General features: G+C 44.9%; 1 protein-coding gene across 1 annotated transcript in view; it reads right to left on the bottom strand.

The window, feature by feature from the left end:
• The window catches only part of GNG4 (G protein subunit gamma 4), a 37,700-nt gene that overhangs the window by 11,823 nt on the left and 2,545 nt on the right, over positions 1-23,332 (bottom strand). The gene's annotated exons all lie outside the window — the stretch shown is intronic.

Here is a 23,332-nt window from a genome sequence, read left to right as displayed (position 1 = left end):
CAGCACCTGGGCTGTCTGAATTGGCACATAAACGGGAGTTGCAGCTGTGACTCATGCAATCTTTGGCTGCGAATTGTAGCACCTGTGTGAAGGAACTCTTAAAAGGGGTTTTTCTGACTTTTTACTATTGATGGCTTATACTTAGGCATCCTTATCCTACAAGCAGCCCCTACTAATCGCTAAAATGAAAGAGCAAAAGCGCTGTGTCTATTCAGCTGTTTCATTCACTGCTTGGAGAGGTTACAGGCTCCATAGAAAGTCTATGAAGTCCATACACTGCTCACAGTGACTGCTGAATAGGCACAGTGCTCAGCGTAGCGCTTCTGCCAATTAGTTTCACCAATCGGTGGCGGTCTCAGCACCTAGATCCCCACCAATCAAAGCTTCTCATGTCACTATGACTTGTCAAAAGTTTTGAAAATGTTTTATTATATTTTAAATTCTGCAGGTTTGAGCTGTCAGATTTGTATGTTCCTTCAGCAGTTCTCTTCTAGAAAGAATGCTATTGGGATATCTGGACTTGCAGAACAAGGCTGCACAACAACACACTTATACCTCAAACAAATTCTGTACGCAGAACCAGAAAATGAAGCTGGTAATGTTTATCCAGTTATGAATTCATAGCATCTTTTATATTTCATTGTAATACACAGCAGTTACTTGGAAAATAGTAACCATACTAAAGGGACAGTGCAATTACTACGTTTAGGAAGCCTATTGCTGAAATTGTGACCGTTTCATAATATACTGTTTGATATTTAATATATCAAACACGGTGCCAAAAACTGTACACAATATTCCATGTGTGGTCTGACCAGTGACTTGTACAGAGGAAGAACAAAGTTCTCATCATGTGTGCTTAGACCTCTTTTGATGCACCCATGATCCTGTGTTGCCTGACACTGGTTGCTCCCAGTTTAGTTTACCATTAAAGGGGTTGTCCCGCGCCGAAGCGGTTTTTTTTTTTTTTCAATAGCCCCCCGTTCGGCGCGAGACAAACCCGATGCAGGGATAAAAAAAAAAAAAAAACGGGTAGTACTTACCCGAATCCCCGCGCTCCGGTGACTTCTTACTTACCTTGTGAAGATGGCCGCCGGGATCTTCACCCTCGGTGGACCGCAGGTCTTCTGTGCGGTCCATTGCCGATTCCAGCCTCCTGATTGGCTGGAATCGGCACACGTGACGGGGCGGAGCTACGAGGAGCCGCTCTCTGGCACGAGCGGCCCCATTCAGAAGGGAGAAGACCGGACTGCGCAAACGCGTCTAATCGGGCGATTGAACGCTGAAGATTAGACGGAGCCATGGAGACGGGGACGCCAGCAACGGAACAGGTAAGTGAATAACTTCTGTATGGCTCATAATTAATGCACAATGCACATTACAAAGTGCATTAATATGGCCATACAGAAGTGTATAACCCCACTATGTTTCGCGGGACAACCCCTTTAACTAAAATCCCCAAGTCCTTCTGCATGTCAGGGTTTTCCAATGATTTCCCATTTAGTGTGTAATGGTGACATATATTTCCTGCCCATGTGCATAACCTTACATTTATCAGTGTTAAACCTCATTTGCCACTTTTCTCATCCATGCCTACAGTTTATCCACATCCGTTTGCAACTGTATACTGTCCTCCTCCTCATGTTAATTACATTGTTTTGTATCATCAGCAGATGTTGATATTTTACCATTTTACAACCCCTCCACAACGGGACAAGGTAATTAAGGTTGCCTGTGGGTCACGCTCTGTAAAGCTTTCCATAGGGTTGCTATGGAAAGCGCAGCGCCAGCATCCACGAGCGGAGAATCATAGCGATTCTCCGCTCGTGGTAATTAAGTCGCGGCATGCTGAGATTGCCGCGATTCTCCGTGGTGAGTCCATCTATTATATAGGCTTATCTCGGATATCTGTCAGCTCTCCCCCCTCCTCTCCCGCGGCGGAATATCGCTAGCGATATTCCACCGCGCCCATAGACAGGTGGCCTTAATCTTTTCAGGGTAGCTCTGCACTTCTTCCTCTTGGGTTAGAGTGGCGAGAGTTTACTTTATCATTCTGCATTTTACCTGACATTCCATTTTCCTGAGTAAATACACTTGTAAAAAAAATTTGTTTAACTGACTTGGTTTTCCCTCAATGACCTTCTACAATTCTTCCCTCATTACTTTTTATAGGGCCAACACTTCCTGTTTTAATCTTCTTACTACTTATATAAGTGAAGAACAGTTTAGGATTAGTTTCTCTCTTTTTGGCAATGAGTTTGTCTCTGCCTTTGCTGCTCTTATTTTCATTTTACATTACTTTTTTTCCTTCTAGCTTTTCTTCAGCACCAAGACTAGAAAACAGTATGAGGACCGGAATATTTAATTAAGATCTAATAATATATATATATATATATATATATATATGACGAAAGCCCTCACTCACTCACTCACTGACTCGCCACTAATTCTCCAACTTCCCGATGTCGTAGAAACATGAAATTTGGCACAAGCATAGATTATATTCAAAATAGGAAAAGCTAATGGGTCCCAACTCGATTATTCAATTCTAGCGCAAAAGAATTAGCATCAAAATTTTACGTACGGAATCTAATTCTCTCACTTCCCGATGTCATTTTGTATAAAAGAAACATCGCATGGTTACCTCCACGTGGTGTTTCATGGGTAACGCAAAGAACCATGCAAAATGGTGAACATATTTTTTTCCCGGTATCTCTAAAGTAACCACGACTTCATAAGATTTTCCGTGTGAACACCAGATAAACACCAGTACCAAATTAACTTGGGCGAAGCCGGGTGTATCAGCTAGTTATCCAATAAAAGGAAAGAAAGTGGCATTTCATGTGAAGAATAATTTTTTTCAAAAACTGAAAGACAGGTGGACATGATTTACTGACCTTGGTGAGTTGTGCTAGGGAATTAGAAGGTGGTGTTGTATTACAAATTTACAAGGGCAGCTAATCCCAGTCAAAACTTTGGGAAATTTACTGCTAGGACCTTCCAAACTAATAAAATTAAAAAATACCTTTTATTAAATTCCTTTAAAAGAAGAACAAAACAAATACAAACAAATAGGGGGAAGATTAGGATTAAGAAGGCCACTAGTGACTAGTGACCAAACAGGTTGGAGTCGTATAATAGGACTCAACCTTAAAAAACGACAGCAACCGCCACTTCTGAAATATGAACAATGGGAAATCGAGTCATGTGATGAAGCTCAATTGATGTACAACATTGATCATAGATCCAGAAAAGTGATCAAATAAAGTAGAATCACTCTAAATCTGGTATCCTAATGTGCGTCGTATAGTGGGAAGGACTTGCACATAAGGAGTTTGCTCTTAAAGCAAAAATGCGCGTTACCCAACGCGTTTCTCCCAACAGGTGGGTTCCTCAGGGGTTACAATGCGCTAGTTCCAACCAAAAGGTTGGGTTGTGGCTAAATTTTTATAAAGTGTGGAAGCCACACATAGTCCAGGACTGATAATCATGGACCAGTGGTCGCCAAAATGATCTGTCTCTAAATATAAATGCAATGCAGCGAAGAATTCCAGTGCACCGCAATTTACAAAAGTCAGAAAAGAATGACCTATGACGTGGCAATGATGGTCACGGTAATGGTCATTAAGAGGACAAAATTATCCTCAAAGTACAAGATGAGATCAAAAAGAGATATATAAGCCGTCAGATGCTATCAATAACTTAAGCCCTTAAAGTCCTCAAGATAGATTTACAGCTACCTAACTGATAAGAAACTATCTGAAGTTGCTAAATAGACTGATAATGCAACTCGAGTGAGTAGCTGAAGGGGACTAGCCCCTAGGTCAGGACAAAGAACTTAAAATCAAAGAAAATAAAGACAAAACGGCGGCATGTCAGTCCTTGTGGTGGAGTGACAGCATAATGGTGAGCTAGTCCAAGGAGCTTTAAATAGGGTTCATTAGGGAACACCTTTTGATGGGTGTGTATCCCCTGAGCCAATGAGAGGCAAAGTGGGAGGCGTACCACTCATGCTATGTAACCTAGGTAACAGGTAAACATGTTTCATACTGAAGAAAGAGAAAAAAAAAAAAAAAAAAGGGATAACAGGTGCAAGGAAGGGGGCCAGCAACCGCTGCTGTAATGTGTGACTGATGTGTCAACCGATCGCGCTATACCGTCGCTACTAGCTCCGTAACCCGGAGGTATAGTAAATGGCATAGCGACGTCAGCGCGGGGGGCGTGATTCCGCTGACGACGCCGGAGGTCACATGACGCTAAGCGTCATCGACCGCGTATTGGTCACATGACGCCGAGCGTCACTGACAGTATCGTATGATACCCGAGGGGGCGGACCGCATGAGGACCACGGAGGCGTGGTTCCACTGACGGCGCCGGTGGTCACATGACGCTAGACGTTGATGAAGGCGTCATGTGACACCCAAGGAGGCGGACTAAGTGACGGCAGCGGCGTACTTGGAGACAAAGCCATGGCAACGGTAGTGTACAAAACTCGGAGCATAAAAATGATGCTGTAGTGGCGAAACAAGATCACTGGTAGTCGCTGTTGGGACAATACTCGTGGATGTAAACCATTAGAGTTGAATATAATGATTCATTTTAAGGATAGTTATATGCAGTACATTCTGCCAGGATCATCAGATGTATCCAGTATTAATAAACTCTAACGGATATAAGGAGCATCACGTAGATGATTCTGATACGTAAACCGAGTAAGGGAGTAATCAGAGCGTATGTACACGCCGATAAATATTAATTGGAGTAGATTTAGTTATCCCGCACTACCCTTGCACCATTGATGAGAATATATATTTAATGATCAGTATTATAAAATGCCTCGGACTAGCATGAACAAATATGATCACAGATAGTTATGAGACATCTTGTACGTGGAAATTTTCTCATAGGTGGTGTGTAGCATAATAGCTAACTATTTTTAAAAAATAATAAACGTCTTTAGTTCTTCTGATGAAAAGATATTGCATTAATACTCAACACGTCGGTAGAGGCAGTCATGCATGCTATCAATCAATGAAGCAGTTGAACGACAACTGTTCGTTCAATCCAGTTGGAGAGACAGAGCGTAGTCTGTAGATCCAGTTTGCCTCTTTTTGTAAGAGGAGCTGATTAAGATCTCCGCGGCGACCGTCAGAACGAATATGCTCAATGCCTTGGAAATGGACATGTGATTCATCGCCCCCGTGTATATCCCACATGTGTATTGCAAGTGGTGTCTTATCCTTGCGTCTTATATTCCCTACGTGGGCAAGAACACGGCGACGGAACTCCTGGGCCGTCTTGCCCACGTAGTTTAACGGGCATGAGCAAGTGGCTAAGTATACGACATTTTTTGTCCGGCAGTTAATGAATTCACGATTAGTGAATTCCTTTGCTGTATGGGCACTTTTGAAAGTTGGACTTTTTTTGATAAATGGACATGCTGCACATCCTGAGCATTTAAAAGTCCCTTTCCAATTGTGCCTGCCCAACCACATACTTGTTGGCATTTCCTTTTGGAAATGACTTCGTACCAGACGGTCACGCAAATTGCGTCCACGGCGAAAAGTGATCAATGGTGTTGGAGGTAGTATGTCACTCACATCCTCATCATCCTTCAGGATGTCCCAGAAACTGCTTAAGATATCCTTGACGGCAGTAGAACCAGTGTCGAAGGTGCCGACAATTCTGGTTTGATTGGTTTGTTCCCTCCTCCTTTTTTGCAATAATTCCCCACGATTTCTTTGGGATGCAAAATTGTATGCCTCAAGAATTACCTCTTCTGGATATCCCCGCTGTCTAAATCTAGAGGATAATTTGACAGCTTCGGCTTCGAATTCATTCGAATTATGGCAGGTTTTCTATCTAACAAACTCAACATTGAAAGTTGGGTTACTGAGGCTAACGCCGTATTTTCCCAGGAGGGATACAATCCCAATACGTCTAGTACTGACATACATGCATGCTTCAAACAACTTACCAAACTCTATCGGGAGTGCATTAGGGGATGGTGGGAAGTCCAAGGACTAAAGAGATATTTAGAAAATAAAATTGTCCCGAGGGGACTTCGAAATCCGATACTACCTCCCCCCAGACTCAGAAGCAATGAGTTCTTAATTAAATGGGAGAAAGAATCTACTGAGGCCTCTCTGAGATTGATACAGCTTCTAATCAGTGAGGAACAACAGACATTGACTAAAAACCAACAAAGCCTAGACGAGAGTCTAGAAGCCGTCAAGAAATTCTCGACAGATCCCGAGTTTTCTGTGAAAGAAAAAATTTTACAAAACAATGTCGAAAAGTACACCTCCCAAATCAAAGAACGTAAACACGGTCAATTCAATCGGGATCTCATTGATTTTAAAGAAAATCGAGCTTACACGGATAGATCATGTTCTGATACCGATATAAGCTCATCCGATCTCGATATGTCTGAGAGTGATATTCGAGGTAGAGGTAGACATTTTTCATATCCCCGGAGGCACAAAAATAAGCCCCAACAAAGGGGACGGGGCAGAAATAAATACCCCAGCCCCATTGCGGATCAGGGTTTTTTAGGTGCCCCTACCTCTCGTTACCCGTTACGAGAGAGAAAAGCCCTGTGACCACTGCTAAAACCCACCGTAACAAAACTGCTCTGGATACTCCCACTGATAAACTACAAATTTTGAATCTCTCAGGAAAAACATTAACATCTGTTGAGATTGACGTATTGGAGAGGGGGTTGTCCTTCGTCCCGACGAGCCCTTTTAATCCGTTCGTCTGGACGAAGGACATCTCCCTCTTCATGCGTCGCCTTAGGTGGAAGAAACATTTTATCCAATTGGATAAAAAATTAGCAAAAGAGTACGGGCTCTCCCCATCAGATATGCCCATCTTGAGGGATCTCCAAGACCTTGAAAGAGATATGAATAAAGTCCCCGGAAAAGGTCCATTTACGGATCTTAGGAATAAAAATACTTCCAACCCCCCTACACTGCATTGTCCCTTGTTGGATACTTTTGAAAAAATCGTCCTTAAGGAGATCAAAAATCTTAATCCCAGAAACTGCAGAGGTCCCCAAAACCTGACCTATGAAGAGTCATGTGCATTGCGAGCGTTGGAAAGTAATCATGAAGTGGTTATTAAACCATCTGATAAAGGTGGTAACGTTGTAGTTCTCAACAGAGATGACTATACCAACATGTGCCTATCCTTATTAAATGACGTTGACACATATGAAAAAATTCCCTCTGACCCTACTCTAAAATTCTCCAGCGAATTGCTAGCTATCACGGAGAGGGCATTGACTTCTAAACTTATCAGCCCTAGAGAATTTGAGTTCATTGTGCCCAAACATCCGAGGATAGCGACGTTTTACACCTTGCCAAAGGTACATAAGGGACTATCGCCCCTTAAAGGACGCCCGATCGTCTCTGGCGTTTCCAACCTCAGCCAACATGCGAGTACCTACGTTGACCACCTATTGAGGCCTTTCGTCACCTCTTTGCCCTCACATGTCGAGGACACTCTCGACATGTTGCGCCAGCTAGAGGGCATCCATCTTGACTCAGATGTGATTTTGGCGACCATGGACGTAGAGAGCCTTTATAGTTCTATTCCTCATGAACTAGGTTTGAAGGCTACGGAATATTTTCTTAGTCAAAAAGGCCAATATTACTATGAACACAATCAATTTGTTCTGGCACTACTAAGATTTATTCTTACTCGCAATTACTTTCTCTTCCAAGATGTCTTCTTCCACCAGCTCAGGGGCACCGCGATGGGGACACCATGTGCCCCATCCTACGCAAATCTGCTCCTGGGCTGGTGGGAGGAACGACACGTGTTCATCGAGGAGAATCATCTATATACCCAAAATGTCCTGTTATGGGCAAGGTATATAGATGACATATTTATCCTCTGGTCAGGCACGGCAATTACTTTTAACCAGTTTGTGGAGAAATTAAACATCAACTCCTTTAATCTACATTTTACGGCCGAAAGTAATGAAAAATCTATTACCTTCCTCGACCTCAAGATTACAAAGGAACATGACGGCACTCTTTCTACAACTACATTCCGTAAATCCACTGCCACGAATACTTTATTAACTTGGGATAGTCATCACCCCTACTCATTACGTAGAGGGATCCCAAAAGGGCAATTTTTACGGATTCGCCGCAACTGCTCTTCTGAAAATGAATTCGAAGCCGAAGCTGTCAAATTATCCTCTAGATTTAGACAGCGGGGATATCCAGAAGAGGTAATTCTTGAGGCATACAATTTTGCATCCCAAAGAAATCGTGGGGAATTATTGCAAAAAAGGAGGAGGGAACAAACCAATCAAACCAGAATTGTCGGCACCTTCGACACTGGTTCTACTGCCGTCAAGGATATCTTAAGCAGTTTCTGGGACATCCTGAAGGATGATGAGGATGTGAGTGACATACTACCTCCAACACCATTGATCACTTTTCGCCGTGGACGCAATTTGCGTGACCGTCTGGTACGAAGTCATTTCCAAAAGGAAATGCCAACAAGTATGTGGTTGGGCAGGCACAATTGGAAAGGGACTTTTAAATGCTCAGGATGTGCAGCATGTCCATTTATCAAAAAAAGTCCAACTTTCAAAAGTGCCCATACAGCAAAGGAATTCACTAATCGTGAATTCATTAACTGCCGGACAAAAAATGTCGTATACTTAGCCACTTGCTCATGCCCGTTAAACTACGTGGGCAAGACGGCCCAGGAGTTCCGTCGCCGTGTTCTTGCCCACGTAGGGAATATAAGACGCAAGGATAAGACACCACTTGCAATACACATGTGGGATATACACGGGGGCGATGAATCACATGTCCATTTCCAAGGCATTGAGCATATTCGTTCTGACGGTCGCCGCGGAGATCTTAATCAGCTCCTCTTACAAAAAGAGGCAAACTGGATCTACAGACTACGCTCTGTCTCTCCAACTGGATTGAACGAACAGTTGTCGTTCAACTGCTTCATTGATTGATAGCATGCATGACTGCCTCTACCGACGTGTTGAGTATTAATGCAATATCTTTTCATCAGAAGAACTAAAGACGTTTATTATTTTTTAAAAATAGTTAGCTATTATGCTACACACCACCTATGAGAAAATTTCCACGTACAAGATGTCTCATAACTATCTGTGATCATATTTGTTCATGCTAGTCCGAGGCATTTTATAATACTGATCATTAAATATATATTCTCATCAATGGTGCAAGGGTAGTGCGGGATAACTAAATCTACTCCAATTAATATTTATCGGCGTGTACATACGCTCTGATTACTCCCTTACTCGGTTTACGTATCAGAATCATCTACGTGATGCTCCTTATATCCGTTAGAGTTTATTAATACTGGATACATCTGATGATCCTGGCAGAATGTACTGCATATAACTATCCTTAAAATGAATCATTATATTCAACTCTAATGGTTTACATCCACGAGTATTGTCCCAACAGCGACTACCAGTGATCTTGTTTCGCCACTACAGCATCATTTTTATGCTCCGAGTTTTGTACACTACCGTTGCCATGGCTTTGTCTCCAAGTACGCCGCTGCCGTCACTTAGTCCGCCTCCTTGGGTGTCACATGACGCCTTCATCAACGTCTAGCGTCATGTGACCACCGGCGCCGTCAGTGGAACCACGCCTCCGTGGTCCTCATGCGGTCCGCCCCCTCGGGTATCATACGATACTGTCAGTGACGCTCGGCGTCATGTGACCAATACGCGGTCGATGACGCTTAGCGTCATGTGACCTCCGGCGTCGTCAGCGGAATCACGCCCCCCGCGCTGACGTCGCTATGCCATTTACTATACCTCCGGGTTACGGAGCTAGTAGCGACGGTATAGCGCGATCGGTTGACACATCAGTCACACATTACAGCAGCGGTTGCTGGCCCCCTTCCTTGCACCTGTTATCCCTTTTTTTTTTTTTTTTTTTCTCTTTCTTCAGTATGAAACATATGTTTACCTGTTACCTAGGTTACATAGCATGAGTGGTACGCCTCCCACTTTGCCTCTCATTGGCTCAGGGGATACACACCCATCAAAAGGTGTTCCCTAATGAACCCTATTTAAAGCTCCTTGGACTAGCTCACCATTATGCTGTCACTCCACCACAAGGACTGACATGCCGCCGTTTTGTCTTTATTTTCTTTGATTTTAAGTTCTTTGTCCTGACCTAGGGGCTAGTCCCCTTCAGCTACTCACTCGAGTTGCATTATCAGTCTATTTAGCAACTTCAGATAGTTTCTTATCAGTTAGGTAGCTGTAAATCTATCTTGAGGACTTTAAGGGCTTAAGTTATTGATAGCATCTGACGGCTTATATATCTCTTTTTGATCTCATCTTGTACTTTGAGGATAATTTTGTCCTCTTAATGACCATTACCGTGACCATCATTGCCACGTCATAGGTCATTCTTTTCTGACTTTTGTAAATTGCGGTGCACTGGAATTCTTCGCTGCATTGCATTTATATTTAGAGACAGATCATTTTGGCGACCACTGGTCCATGATTATCAGTCCTGGACTATGTGTGGCTTCCACACTTTATAAAAATTTAGCCACAACCCAACCTTTTGGTTGGAACTAGCGCATTGTAACCCCTGAGGAACCCACCTGTTGGGAGAAACGCGTTGGGTAACGCGCATTTTTGCTTTAAGAGCAAACTCCTTATGTGCAAGTCCTTCCCACTATACGACGCACATTAGGATACCAGATTTAGAGTGATTCTACTTTATTTGATCACTTTTCTGGATCTATGATCAATGTTGTACATCAATTGAGCTTCATCACATGACTCGATTTCCCATTGTTCATATTTCAGAAGTGGCGGTTGCTGTCGTTTTTTAAGGTTGAGTCCTATTATACGACTCCAACCTGTTTGGTCACTAGTCACTAGTGGCCTTCTTAATCCTAATCTTCCCCCTATTTGTTTGTATTTGTTTTGTTCTTCTTTTAAAGGAATTTAATAAAAGGTATTTTTTAATTTTATTAGTTTGGAAGGTCCTAGCAGTAAATTTCCCGTGGTGTTGTATTACGGAGCGATGGTGACAGATGGAGATGAAAGTAGCACATATAAAAAAAATAACTTTACTTAACAACTGTTTGCTTGTTACTCCATGGGAGGGTATTCGCACTTTAGGCATTTCTTAGTAACTAATATTAACATCACTCTCAACAAATGTCAGTAGGTACACTGTGTACAAACTGTGGCAGCAGCAAAGCACCTATACACTTATCACGGCTGTTGGCCACTATCGAATCTACTTCATGTAACACAGAACTCTTACCGCCCTGTAGGGGCTACGTCTTCGTCCGCTAGACATTGTAAACGTTACAATTTCCCTAATGGTCGGACCTACCTTTTTCTCAAACTCCTTATCTCACACTAGTTGATCTGCTGTGCCATTACCCAAGCAATTGCATATTATGCATAACTGGCTGTAAGAAACACATTATCAACAAAATACTTGAGAAATAATTGCGCTTCTTGTGCAAAGCTTCTATATCACAAAAACGCTCCGCGTCTTGCAACCATGTGTGTTCTCACCCTATTGTCCCATATTCCCATGCTAGACCTCTAGTAAGTAACTCAGTCCCAACTCTTCGCTTGTATTCAAACCCATAGCCCTTTTCATGTGTGCACACTAGTGTTTTCAGAGGCCGGCTTCTCTTACGTGCGTTGGTGGCTGGTATAACATCGATCTCATGCGATGCTTCATATCGCATTTCCAGTCTATCTTTTCATCGAGTTGGCTCTCTAACTTCAGCCCCTACTCCTCCAGGGTCCTTTCAGCCCTCCTCTTCCCCATGATCATCAGGGCCTTTGGTGAAAGCATCTGGTTCCCTGGTCATCAGGGCCTTTTCTAATGCTTCTTACCAGCATGGGGACAGCACTCCATGGTGAATGATCTTCACCACTTCTCTGAAGGTCTCTGCTTTACAAGCGAGCTGGCCCTTTATCTGCTGGAAACAGCACACACTCCTGCTGCTGTCTTTTCTCTCTGGAGCTGTGATACAGCTCCTTATTCTATTTATATTCCCAGGATAGCCACTGACCGCATATTGGCGAGTGAGGTTTAGGACCTAGGACTGTTCACTTAAAGGAGATGTCCCGCGCCGAAACGGGTTTTTTTTTTTTTCAACCCCCCCCCCGTTCGGCGCGAGACAACCCCGATGCAGGGGTTAAAAAAACCACCCGCACAGCGCTTACCTGAATCCCGGCGGTCCGGCGTCTTCATACTCACCTGCTGAAGATGGCCGCCGGGATCCTCTGTCTTCGTGGACCGCAGCTCTTCTGTGCGGTCCACTGCCGATTCCAGCCTCCTGATTGGCTGGAATCGGCACGTGACGGGGCGGAGCTACACGGAGCCGCTCTCTGGCACGAGCGGCTCCATAGAAGACTGCTGAAGACCCGGACTGCGCAAGCGCGGCTAATTTGGCCATCGGAGGCCAAAAATTAGTCGGCACCATGGAGACGAGGACGCTAGCAACGGAGCAGGTAAGTAAAAAACTTTTTATAACTTCTGTATGGCTCATAATTAATGCACAATGTATATTACAAAGTGCATTATTATGGCCATACAGAAGTGTATAGACCCACTTGCTGCCTCGGGACATCTCCCTTAACTTTGAGTGAGGGCAGTTTTTGTAGGTGGTGATGTTTTAGCCACATCACCGCCTACATTACGATAGGGGCGGTCCCCTCTCACATAGCCTTGCCATTGAAACGCTAATATTGATTAAATGATATTAATTAGAGAGTAGCAGTAGTTTCCATATGGTATTTGTTGATGACGTGTGGTTTTTATTTATTCCTGGTTTAGATATGTTTTAAGTATAGTAAGCAATCATATGATTAGAAAAGTTGTAGGTGTATAATCTAACCCAATGAACTGTGAACTCCACTTATGTGGCTTATTAACTCCTTGAGGTAGCAGACTTTTCCTTCTTCTGATCCCCGCTTTCAAAAAAATCTTAAATTTATTTTACTGGTTGAGAGCCATATGAGGGTTTATTTTTTTATGGGACCAATTAACCCCTTTCCCCCATGTACATGTACGTTACAGAGGTGGGGCTGGTATAAAGTGGGCTTGGGAGCAGAGCTCGCTCCATACCAGTTGGGTGTCGTCTGTTTCTAAGAGCTAACACCCGCCACAAACAGAAAAATGTCAACATAAAAATAATCTAAAAAAAGAGTTTTCGTTTTTGGAACCTAGGGGTGTTTCAAAAAAAAAAAAACAATCCCCCAAAATGTACCATATAATGTATTGAATAAAAATAAAGTATATTTTTCTTCAAGAAAACAAAAAAAAACAACTTTCTGCTGAGATATATATATTTAAATAAATAATTATTTTTTTTGCCTTCATTGGGTCTGTGTAAAGGCTTGTTTTTATTCAAGGCAAGCTATACTTTTTACTTGTACTATTTTAGGGTACATATGACTTTTTGATCGCTTTTATTAATTTTTTTCCTGGAGATTATGTGAACAAAAAAAAACAAAAAACAGCAATTCTGGCACTGTGCTTGACTGGATGCGGTAAAACAAAATTATGTTTGATTTCTTTTTTTTTTTATAGGGCCTAATAAGAAGAAATCCATGGCAGCATTAGGCGAGCTCAAAAGGCCCCATGCTGCCTGCCATGGCTACCAAATTGCACTGCAGGATCTTGATGCAGAGGGGCCATTTGGGAGGACAGAGGAAGGCCTCTCCTTCTGTTAAGCCATTGTAATACCGCTGTGAGCACCTACAGTGGCATCTAAAGGATTAACAACCGCCGGCATAAGTTATCTTTGATCCCGGCTGCAGGAGTTGTATTTGACAGCCAGCACATGCTGCTTATGGAGCAGGCTTGTCTCCCCTTCTCCTCTGCCTGCTCCTTACAAACCCCACACACAGCTGCCATACTAGTACAGGGAATGTTGTCAAGGGGTTAAAGCATTTCAGGACTCGGACAGACATTCATTGTCATTTCTACCTGAAGAAGTGATTGGTCCCAGCGCATAACACATAGCGATAAGGCCTGTCTTATTTATTTTTTAACAATATGTTTTAATAATTAGCCCTTAGTGTTTATACTTGGGTGCTGCGATTTGTGATGTTTTGTAGCCCATGTTTCCCTATGGAGCCTTCCTTTGTGTTGCATCGCCTGAAAACATGGTCTTTGTGCAATGCAAATTTTACAGTAGGAATTACTACTGTTTCTCCTAAAATTACCCCTAGCTACATAAAAAAAAAAAAAAAAAAAAAAGAATATATCACCTAACAGGCACTGTCCGCTCCACCGCACATCTGCTCTGCAGCTCCGCCACACTTTTCTGTAGTCTTCACCAGTGCTTCCTGGTCAGGGTTTCAAAAGCCCCGCCTCCAGAAGTTCCGTGGCTCAGCCAATCACTGTAGCGCTCAATGAACTAATCACAGCCATCACATTGAATGGCTGTGATTGGTTCATTACGTGCTGCAGTGATTAGTTCTCAGGCGCCAGGTTTATTTTCAGGGGAGGGCTTATATTTTAAGCCCCTCGAAAATCCTGTCCATTTATTGTTTGTCGGCTGCATTTACACTGAACGATCATTCATTTTAGCTAGTTTGAATGATTTTTTTGGTGACATAAAAATGCCCTTCTGCAAGAAAAAGAAAAGATTTTGGTGTGCTGAAATACTAAAACATGAAAGAAAAACAAAACTAAACTTATTTTGGCCTCACCATGTCATAGAATGAATTTAGGCCGCCTGCAGACGAGCGGGTCAGATCCGGCGGCGAGGATTCTCGCCACGGGACCCGACCCGAGCGCCAGCAGGGACGAGTGCGTACTCACCCACGGCCGGCGGCCCCCGCTCTTTCATGTGCCGGCTGCTGAGCAGCCGGCGCATGCGCAGACCGGAGCCGGCGGCCGGGTGAGTGACGTCTCTGCGAGCCCCGCACAGAAATAGGACATGCCGCGGTTTGTTTGCCGCGCGAGACTTCGCACGGTCGTCTGCATAGGATTGCGTTTGTTAACGCAATCCTATGCAGGCTTTGAGCGGCGGAAATCCCGCCTTGGGATTTCCGCCCGTGTGCAGGCGGCCTAAACTGCGATTTCTACCACATGGTAAACAGCAAAAAAAAAAAACTTGCAAAAAAACTATGAAACTGCATTTGTTTTTGCATTCCTCATCAAAAATAAAAATTATAAAAGCAAATTAATAAATTACATGTACTCCACAAGGGTGCCATTGAACATTAAAGCTGGTTCGGTGAAAAACAAGCCCTCATACAACTATATCAACAGAAAAGTAAAAAAGTTATGGCTTTAGAAATGTGACAATGAAAAAAAATAATTCACAGCTTTAGAAAGCAACACATGTAATAACTGCAGGGCGATATTCAATGGAGACTGCTGATGGACGGATCTGGCCTCATGCCTCTCTATTGGCAGCCACGCTCCGTGAATTAGACTGTACGCAATGAGGAGGGGTGGCACTTTACAAGTGAGGACATCGGTGCTGCTCTGCTGCTAACATTATATTAGTAAATGGATTAAATAGCCTGTCCTGCACATTTGTAATAATTCAATGTGCCCAACCAGTTAGGGAAGTGTCATCTTCCTCGCCTTCAGCGGTCTTTACAGACACACATTTCCCTACCTACAGATTGTCTTTGGCTATCAAAGAAATACAAAAACGTGAGAGCAAATATAGTAATAGTACAATTTTGTCTCCATCTAGTGGTGACTTTATATATAGCAATTACCTTACATCATTTACATATATAAATGTATTGCATCTGCAAATCTGGAGTAAAATAATCCGATTTATTTAAACAGATACAACAACTAGGCTTGTTGCTTACAACAACCAATCGCCTGCAGCTTTTATTTATGGAGAAAAGTTTACAAAATGAAAGCAGAGCTCCAATTCATTCCTAGAAACAACTAGACTGGTTTGTCCGTTAAACAGCTTTGACAAATACACTGACGTGCCAAAAGTCATAAAGCAATAAAATGAAGTGTCTGCACTCCAGATATAGAATATATATTTTAGAAGGGGACTTACTTATTAGGTGGGGAGTCTGTCAGGCAGAACTCCACACTATATAGGTCCACTTCAGCCTTAATGTACAGATCTGGTGAAAATCCCAAATAAGAGAGCAAAAGGAACCGTATACCCAGTTCAATCACCTTAAGAGAGTCACTATAGAAGTGTACACTTACTTCACTGGAAAGGGGGGGGGGGGTAATATCTGGGACCAACCATTTCCCCCCAATCCGGGTTCATTTCAAATACAGTGCAAACGCCAATATGTCCTTTTCTTTATTTTTCACAAAGTGGCATAAGACGGAAATACATACCCCTTGATAAAGGGGTCTATGTACCCCAAAATGCGTTGCCCTGTATGTATTTCTTTCTAATGACATGTTGGTTTCTGATCCTCCAGTGAAGTAAGTGTACACTTTTATAGCGATTCTCTTAAGGTGATTGAAGCGCAAGAGAACCCGTGCTTTTTTCTCTTTGGTATTCATCATGCCAAAAGTCATGGGATAGCAGGATATAAATGGATTATGAATGTGTGCTACCTTAGGTGATGACTTGTGCAGGCACTTAACATTCCTCCATGCACAATGTCACGTATGTACTGGGAATATGTCAAAGAAGGTATTACTACCCACAGTAGGCAGCACTTTGGCTGCCCACGGGTGCTTAACAATCGGGACCAACGGCGTCTGGCAAGAATTGTCCGTGCAAACAGACAAGCAACTCCTGCAGAAATCACATCCACATTCAATGTAGGAGCTCATACACATATCCTGCAGGTCAGTGCAGCGTTCTTTACCTTCCATGGGATATGGGAGCAGAAGATCCACCAGAGAGCCTCTCATAATACCATGGCATCGGACGCAGCACCTTAAACGGGCTTATGAGTTTGCAAACTGGGACCCTGGAGGACTTGCAACAGGTGATGTGGTGCGATGACACTTGGTACCAATACCATTTAATTGACCATAACTGTAGATAGGGGCATACCTAAAGGCTCATGGGCCCGAGTGCAAAAGTTTATCTTGGGGCCCTCCAACTTCTCTTAACCCCTTAACGCAGAGGTGTAACTTGAAGCTTCTGGGTCCCAATGCAAAACATGTAACAGGGCCCCCAACTATAATGCTTTATTCATAGTACTGGGCTACCTATAGGGAGAAGAAGGGCCTTAAGGGCCCCCTAAGGCTCCTGGGCCCGGGTGCAACTGCATCCCCTTTAGTTACGCCAGTGACTGTAAAGCAATGCTGTGGTGTCACTGTATAGGGAAAAATAGTGAGAGGGACGTAGTGCTATGGCCTGTTCATTCTCAGGATTATGGAGATCTTAGAGGTCGCTCCCCATCATGAAGTGATGGCATATGGCGATTACTTTAGAAGATGGGAATACCCTTTATAACAAAGACTGTCATAAACTGAGTGGCAGTTGGAGGCTCAACAATAACTTTCAGGACTGCAATCTTTGTGCACCTATTATGACCTGCCAGAAGCAAGGCCTAATAGGAGATTCGCAGCAATACTTCTGTAGTCTAACAGCTTGCAATCTCATTTAGGTTCTAGTCTCCACATAGGACTTATATAAAAGGTGGAAAACATTTAATTAAAAAAAATACAAAAAAAACCTCACTGCCTTGAAGATGATGAAGACGTCAAGACATAGAAATTGTCATATATGGCCACGCTCACACATTATCTTCCAGGATGCAGTACATTGTTACATTCATTTTTCTTTCCCTTTCTATATTCCTATTGCGTCCAGCAGTTACGAGATGTTAAAATATGATTTAGGCTCCTCAATTTATAAATCCCATCTGAAAAGTGTGCAACAAATGCTCCTCTGCCAGTTATGAGGACCCGTAATGCTTGAACTAAAAGGGTGCCATATACACTAGATCAGTGATGGCGAACCTTTTAGAGATCGAGTGCTCAAACTGCAACCCAAAACCCATTTATTTACCGCAAAGTGCCAACACAGCAATTTAACCTGAATACCGAGGCTGTGCACATGCGATGCATCGGTGGATGCGAGACGTTTTTCTGTAAGAAACGCTTCCCATCACTTCGGTAAGGTCGTGATCCTTTGCCGCCTAAGAGGATCGGCAAGAGTTTTCCACTGTTTTCAATGCGAAACTTCGCATTGCACTCGTTTGCACATCGCATGTCATGCAATGTATTTTCTTGTCAAATTGAAAACAATGGGTTATGCGTTCCGAGGGAACATCCCAAAGATAGGACATGCCCCGATTTTTTTCCAGCACCCTGATGCAGGAAAGAGAATGAATTAAAGAAAATCGTCCATGTATATGATCCCATTCAAAAGAATGGGGTTCATATTCATGTGTCTCGCAACACACAAATCTTGTGTTATTTTCTCGGCCCTGTGAAAGTGGCCTAGGTCAGCTTGAGATATGCTGCCACGTACAGAGTGACCTCAGTAGTTCTAGTGTCTCCCACAGAGGCCTCAGTAGTTCTAGTGTCTCCCACAGAGGCCTCAGTAGTTCTAGTGTCCCCCACAGAGGCCTCAGTTGTTATAGTGTCCCCCACAGAGGCCTCAGTTGTTATAGTGTCCCCCACAGAGGCCTCAGTTGTTATAGTGTCCCCCACAGAGGCCTCAGTAGTTCTAGTGTCCCCCACAGAGGCCTCAGTAGTTCTAGTGTCCCCCACAGAGGCCTCAGTAGTTCTAGTGTCCCCCACAGAGGCCTCAGTAGTTCTAGTGTCCCCCACAGAGGCCTCAGTAGTTCTAGTGTCCCCCACAGAGGCCTCAGTAGTTCTAGTGTCCCCCACAGAGGCCTCAGTAGTTCTAGTGTCCCCCACAGTGGCCTCAGTAGTTCTAGTGTCCCCCACAGAGGCCTCAGTAGTTCTAGTGTCCCCCACAGAGGCCTCAGTAGTTCTAGTGTCCCCCACAGAGGCCTCAGTAGTTCTAGTGTCCCCCACAGTGGCCTCAGTAGTTCTAGTGTCCCCCACAGAGGCCTCAGTAGTTCTAGTGTCCCCCACAGAGGCCTCAGTAGTTCTAGTGTCCCCCACAGAGGCCTCAGTAGTTCTAGTGTCCCCCACAGAGGCCTCAGTAGTTCTAGTGTCCCCCACAGAGGCCTCAGTAGTTCTAGTGTCCCCCACAGAGGCCTCAGTAGTTCTAGTGTCCCCCACAGAGGCCTCAGTAGTTCTAGTGTCCCCCACAGAGGCCTCAGTAGTTCTAGTGTCCCCCACAGAGGCCTCAGTAGTTCTAGTGTCCCCCACAGAGGCCTCAGTAGTTCTAGTGTCCCCCACAGAGGCCTCAGTAGTTCTAGTGTCCCCCACAGAGGCCTCAGTAGTTCTAGTGTCCCCCACAGAGGCCTCAGTAGTTCTAGTGTCCCCCACAGAGGCCTCAGTAGTTCTAGTGTCCCCCACAGAGGCCTCAGTAGTTCTAGTGTCCCCCACAGTGGCCTCAGTAGTTATAGTGTCCCCCACAGTGGCCTCAGTAGTTATAGTGTCCCCCACAGTGGCCTCAGTAGTTATAGTGTCCCCCACAGTGGCCTCAGTAGTTATAGTGTCCCCCACAGTGGCCTCAGTAGTTATAGTGTCCCCCACAGTGGCCTCAGTAGTTATAGTGTCCCCCACAGTGGCCTCAGTAGTTATAGTGTCCCACACAGTGGCCTCAGTAGTTCTAGTGTCCCCCACAGAGGCCTCAGTAGTTCTAGTGTCCCCCACAGAGGCCTCAGTAGTTCTAGTGTCCCCCACAGTGGCCTCAGTAGTTCTAGTGTCCCCCACAGTGGCCTCAGTAGTTCTAGTGTCCCCCACAGTGGCCTCAGTAGTTCTAGTGTCCCCCACAGAGGCCTCAGTAGTTCTAGTGTCCCCCACAGAGGCCTCAGTAGTTCTAGTGTCCCCCACAGAGGCCTCAGTAGTTCTAGTGTCCCCCACAGAGGCCTCAGTAGTTCTAGTGTCCCCCACAGAGGCCTCAGTAGTTCTAGTGTCCCCCACAGTGGCCTCAGTAGTTATAGTGTCCCCCACAGTGGCCTCAGTAGTTATAGTGTCCCCCACAGTGGCCTCAGTAGTTATAGTGTCCCCCACAGTGGCCTCAGTAGTTATAGTGTCCCCCACAGTGGCCTCAGTAGTTATAGTGTCCCCCACAGTGGCCTCAGTTGTTATAGTGTCCCCCACAGTGGCCTCAGTAGTTATAGTGTCCCCCACAGTGGCCTCAGTAGTTATAGTGTCCCCCACAGTGGCCTCAGTAGTTATAGTGTCCCCCACAGTGGCCTCAGTAGTTATAGTGTCCCCCACAGTGGCCTCAGTAGTTATAGTGTCCCCCACAGTGGCCTCAGTAGTTATAGTGTCCCCCACAGAGGCCTCAGTAGTTCTAGTGTCCCCCACAGAGGCCTCAGTAGTTCGTGTCCCCCACAGAGGCCTCAGTAGTTCTAGTGTCCCCCACAGAGGCCTCAGTAGTTCTAGTGTCCCCCACAGAGGCCTCAGTAGTTCTAGTGTCCCCCACAGAGGCCTCAGTAGTTCTAGTGTCCCCCACAGAGGCCTCAGTAGTTCTAGTGTCCCCCACAGAGGCCTCAGTAGTTCTAGTGTCCCCCACAGAGGCCTCAGTAGTTCTAGTGTCCCCCACAGAGGCCTCAGTAGTTCTAGTGTCCCCCACAGAGGCCTCAGTAGTTCGTGTCCCCCACAGAGGCCTCAGTAGTTCTAGTGTCCCCCACAGAGGCCTCAGTAGTTCTAGTGTCCCCCACAGAGGCCTCAGTAGTTCTAGTGTCCCCCACAGAGGCCTCAGTAGTTCTAGTGTCCCCCACAGAGGCCTCAGTAGTTTTAGTGTCCCCCACAGAGGCCTCAGTAGTTCTAGTGTCCCCCACAGAGGCCTCAGTAGTTCTAGTGTCCCCCACAGAGGCCTCAGTAGTTCTAGTGTCCCCCACAGAGGCCTCAGTAGTTCTAGTGTCCCCCACAGAGGCCTCAGTAGTTCTAGTGTCCCCCACAGAGGCCTCAGTAGTTCTAGTGTCCCCCACAGAGGCCTCAGTAGTTATAGTGTCCCCCACAGAGGCCTCAGTTGTTATAGAGTCCCCCACAGTGGCCTCAGTAGTTATAGTATCCCCCACAGAGGCCTCAGTTGTTATAGTGTCCCACACAGAGGCTTCAGTAGTTATAGAGTCCCCCACGGTGGCCTCAGTAGTTATAGGGTCCCACACAGAGGCTTCAGTAGTTATAGTGTCCCCCTTAGTAGTTATAGTGTCCCCCACAGTGGGCTCAGTAGTAATAGTGACCCCCACAGTGGCCTCTGTAGTAATAGTGTCCCCCTATATCAGCCACAGTAGTAATAGTAACCCCTACAGTAGCCCTCAGTAGTAATAGCGCCCCTTAGACCGATATACTTACCTTCTCCTTGTCTGCAAAGCGCCACTGCTTCTCTGCTTTGCGTAACTGCGGGCGGAACCATGGAGGATAGGTCAGAGGAGGAGGTACCCAGTTGCACTCACTGCCATCAGTTTGTGTACCCGTATCAATGCCATTGAGTGCTTACAAGCCAAGGAGCCTCGGCCCCCCGGCTGGTAATCACTTTCATGGTGACCCGAGGTCCCGAAAGGTAGACTATCCTACCTAAATCGGGACGTGTGGTCACCTTATTCTAGTAGTATTAGTAACGTATTTATTAATGACCAATGAAATAGCAATATTTCCAGAGCATACAAAACTATGTAAAGACATTAACACAAGAGAGGAGAGAATGTGGTTGCAAATAGATCTGGATAAACTGGAGGCTTGGATAGAAAAGTGGCAAATGAGGTTTAAGGCCTCATGTCCACGGGCACTCACGGTTTCCAAGTGTGGAATCCCACATCCATGAGGCCTAAAAAACATTTTCTTACCTGGCCAGAGACGGTGCTGGTCTCCTCAATCCACAGCCGGATCTTCTTTCTTCTGCACTGCGGATGCGATTTGCACGCTGGCCGGCATACCGCGCGCATGCTCAGTACTTTTTTGTTTTCTGAACTCCTGCTTTCTTGTGGATCTGCAGCATGTCCACAGTGTCAGCTGCGGGTGTGCCGCGGATCGGACAGCTTTTTTATTGACTTCACTGATAAATGTAAGGTTAATCACCAAGCGTGTCACAGCAAGCCCACACAAAAAAATCCCACCTGGGAGAGCAGAAAAGTATATGCATGCTTCATGCTCTACGGGTGGATCCGGACCTCAAGACCCATGTACAAACAGTCTCAAAGTTTCAAAGTTGTAGAGCAACAGCAGAGGTGCAAACGAAAAAATGAGTACTCACATCGAGTTCTTCATATGGAATCCTTTATTCTATACACAGATCACCTGCTTATCCTGCAACGTTTCGACTGCATGCAGCAGTCTTTGTCAAGCAAATGTAAGGTTATGCACATAGGTAGGAAAATACATGTCACCATTACACACTAAATGGGAAACCATTGGGAAAAACTGACATGGAAAAGGACTTGGGGATTTTAGTTAAAGGGGTTCTGACACGAATAATGTTTTTATGCTTTAGCAGCCATTGTTCCCTGGTCTGCCTAATGGACACAGGGAACCCACGATTAATGGCTGTTAAAGCATAAAAACATAATACTTACCTTGTGTTCTGTTGTTGTTGTTGTCATCAGGGGCTCATCTCCCAGCAGGCAGTCTTCTTCCTCCGACGAGCTAAGGACGGGCCGCCCCACTCCGGGATTTCCGCGCATGCGCAGTGGAGAGGTGCCCTCTGACAGGAGTCAGGACGGGCCGCGTCTCCACTGCGCACGCGCAGAATCTTGGAGTTCAGCCAGGACGGACGGGCCGCCCACAGCAAGCACTGCTTGTGATCTGCTTACTGTGGGCGGCCCGTCCGTTCACCTCGGAAGTGGCTGACGGACGGAGCAGAGCAGGAAGGGGTCATTTTGACCGCTCCTGCTCTCCTTCTACAAGCCACAGATGAAGAAGCGGGATGGAGGGGACATGCCTGGCGATCGGTCCTGGCCAGGCAAGGTGAGTAAATTTTTTTTATTTTTTTTTTATGTCAGAACCCCTTTAACTGTAAGCTTAACAGGAGCAACCAGTGTCAGACAGCTGCTGCCAAGGCAAATAGGATTATGAGGTGCATCAAAAGAAGTCTAGGGGCACATGATGAGAACATTGTTCTTTCTCTTTACAAGTCACTAGTCAGACCACACATGAAATATGGTGTACAGTTTCGGGTACCAATACTTAAGAAGGACATATAAGAACTTGAGCGGGTACAAAGACAGGCCACTAAAATAATAAATGGCATGGGCGGACTACAATACCCAGAGAGGTTATCAAAATTGCAGTTAAATATTACATGTTATAATTGCTAATTACTT

This window comes from Eleutherodactylus coqui, chromosome 1, assembly GCF_035609145.1.
Source record: "Eleutherodactylus coqui strain aEleCoq1 chromosome 1, aEleCoq1.hap1, whole genome shotgun sequence".
NCBI classification, from domain to species: domain Eukaryota; kingdom Metazoa; phylum Chordata; class Amphibia; order Anura; family Eleutherodactylidae; genus Eleutherodactylus; species Eleutherodactylus coqui.
Note: the sequence above shows the minus strand (reverse complement) of the source record. Positions and strands in the feature narration are given on the sequence as shown.